The sequence below is a fragment of the Lampris incognitus genome, chromosome 7, assembly GCF_029633865.1.
Source record: "Lampris incognitus isolate fLamInc1 chromosome 7, fLamInc1.hap2, whole genome shotgun sequence".
NCBI classification, from domain to species: domain Eukaryota; kingdom Metazoa; phylum Chordata; class Actinopteri; order Lampriformes; family Lampridae; genus Lampris; species Lampris incognitus.
The window spans coordinates 24524382-24527273 of record NC_079217.1 but is presented as its reverse complement, the minus strand read 5'-3'; the positions used below and the strand labels follow the sequence as shown (position 1 = coordinate 24527273).

At 47.4% G+C, this 2892-nt stretch overlaps 1 long non-coding RNA gene across 1 annotated transcript in view; it reads right to left on the bottom strand.

Moving 5' to 3' along the window:
• Window positions 1-1045: 1045 nt before the first annotated feature.
• The window catches only part of LOC130115161 (uncharacterized), a 48456-nt gene continuing 46609 nt past the window's right edge, over window positions 1046-2892 (bottom strand). The window contains exon 3 of the long non-coding RNA XR_008810480.1: window positions 1046-1100. This is a non-coding gene — a long non-coding RNA (uncharacterized LOC130115161). The remainder of the gene's footprint in view (window positions 1101-2892) is intronic.

The window sequence follows — 2892 nt, the reverse complement described above, 5'->3', positions numbered from 1 at the left end:
ATAGAGGCCAGTCCCGGCTCTTTGGTGAAGATAGTCTTTGATTCGGCCATAAACCTGCTCTCTTGGAAGCCTCTAGGAGGGAGAGGAAAGCCAGAGACAGCTCCAGTGCATTAAACCCTCTCCTCTAGGCCTGCATCTGGACCTGCACCAGTCTATGCCACTACTCTCAGCTACTCCATCCTCAGTTTTATGATGCTTCACTCACGTTAGCATCACATTAGTGGATGAGAGCGGATGAGGGTCTGATGTAAATTACGAAAAATTATGCACCTGGGCAGGGGAAAAAAACAAAGCAAAAAAAACCCCCCAAAACCACAAAATTCAACTCATGACTTTGAACTTAAAATTTCAGCTTATAAAAGAATGTCAAGTATCAAGTCCAAAATGTCATACATTTACCATTTTTCACAACAGAATGATAAACTTAACAAGATTTTGAGTCACAGGGAAACCACTGGGGAGGTTGGTAACATCACTCCTAGTTACAGCAGGGCTGAACGGACGCTAGCAAAGGTAAGTATATGGCTGTTGGCCGCTCTATAGATGATGTATCACTGCCAAGCTCTTTCATATATTTCCTGTGGTGAAATTAGAGCCCTTTTCTGAAGGGCTAGTGTATTTGTGTGTGTGTGTGTGTGTGTGTGTGTGTGTGTGTGTGTGTGTGTGTGTGTGTGTGCGTGTGTGTGTGTGTGAATGTGTACATGCATGTGTGCGTGTGTGTCCCAGACTGTAAACATGCAGACATCTCTCTCCACAGTCAATCTCTACCTGTCACATCTGGCTCCTAACTCTACCCCTCGAATACACACTGGAATATATACACCGTGTGCGCCGTGACATCTATGACTTATGTACTGGTGGGGGTGTATAAAATTAAGCTGCATAGAATATGGGCCCGGAAACACTCAAAGTGGAAAGAAGTAGAGTGTGTATGTGTTTGACTGAGCATGTGCATTTGTGTGTGTGTGTGTGTGTGTGTGTGTGTGTGTGTGGGATTGGTGATGTGAATTAGTGTGTGGGTGGTAGAGAGATGAGACCAGCCACCTACCTGCAGCCTGCAGGACCATATGCATTCGAGCCTTGGCCTGTTCTGCTGGAGTCTAACAGAAAGAGAGGGAAGAGAGAGAGAGAGAGAGAGAGAGAGAGAGAGAGAGAGAGAGAGAGAGAGAGAGAGAGAGAGAGAGAGAGAGAGAATGTTTAACTAATGTGGTAATTCTGATAATTATGCATTGCATTTGTGCAAAAAAAATACAATATTTTTTTTTTTTTTTGCAAGACCCCCCCTCCATTGCAGGGTCAAAGCACTGAGTCTGGATGGAACCACCCCCCTCCAAGAGCTTGTAAGGATCCAATGCCTTTCTGAAAGGGTCTTTAAATAGGGCAGCTGCCTGACGGCACAGGACGCCAGCAATCAGATCCTCCAGCTGAGAGATGAACTTCCTGCTAAGCCCGCCCCTACTGACCAAAATGTGACTGCAAATCTCACCATAGAAAAGACGTGCTCGCCGCTGACAACTTTATTCTGTTTATCATACTTCTTCCAGTGCTTTGTCCCTGAGGCTGAGATTGGTTTTATCCATCCAAATCTTAACTGTAACCATTACGGAGAAGAATTTCTTAAACTGTCCTCATGGAACAGTACCTAGGGAAAACTTCACCCAGCTACTTCCAGACAGCAGGGGGAAAAAAGCAAGTGTGAGACAGAAAGCAACTGCATGACTTGCACACCAGGGAGGATCAATGAGAAAGAGATGGAGAGTAATTTAAGAGACAGAGACATAGAGAGAGAGAGAGAGAGAGAGAGAGAGAGAGAGAGAGAGAGAGAGAGAGAGAGAGAGAGAGAGAGAGAGAGAGAGAGAGAGAGAGAGAAAACAAAAGCTGCTGTAACAAGTCTTTGGAGAGTTGGATGAGAGGGCACAGAGAGCACATTTTAGGAAGATCATAGCAAAAGACTCAACATACCCCCAATCCTATCATGGCGTGCGCGTGTGTGTGTGTGTGTGTGTGTGTGAGCGAGAGACCATGATAAAGTGAGAACGTGTGTGTTTACGTGCACAGAGAACAGTACGTGCTTGTGCTTATCACAACCGCTTAGCGGGTGGCAACAGGGGAGGGGCCGCCTGGTGCTTTGACAGCTGTATCGGGAGGCACAGCCCTTTTTTCCTGACATGCCCCCAAAAGGGCCTCGCCGTAATTCCAATATCTCTGCTATTAGATTTGAGGGTCTTAATTGTCAAGGAAGAATGATGGCTGGGACGGGGCACAGTGCTATAAAAGGCGGGTGAGGCACAGATTGCTCTTGGTGTCCCCCCACCCCCCACCCCCCTTAGTGTTACCGTGGTGCGGCGGTCCTTGTTACCATGCGGCGGCGGAGGCTGTATGTAGGATTAGATAGAAATTAAATGCTAATGGGGATGGGATCTGAACGCGTAGCCTGGGAGGATCATTTAGACGACAGGGCCGGGGAGTCACTGACAGGCAGCACCCCCACCCCCCACCACCATGACACTCCAGCGCCTCTTTTCTTCCCACCCCACCACCTCGCTCCCCACCCGCCTGCAAAAATCGGAATTATCAAACTGTAAACTTGTCACTTTGTAAAAATGTCACTTTTCTGTGGCAGCCGGGGAAATATAATGACCCTCTTTAATGTGGCGATGTCAGGGCGCTGTGTCTTAGACGACACACATTTCAAGGAGCCACGCAGACACAGCTTGCTGCACACTTAATGTTGCATGGGTAGGTGTGCTTGGATGTGTGTATGCGTGCCCTGTAGCAGGTGACACAATGGATCACATTCATGTTGACTGGCACTGCTTGACAGCTGAAATTACCAATCTCTATAAGAATGCTGGAGGCTCACCCCGACACACAAACACAACCTCATTCAAG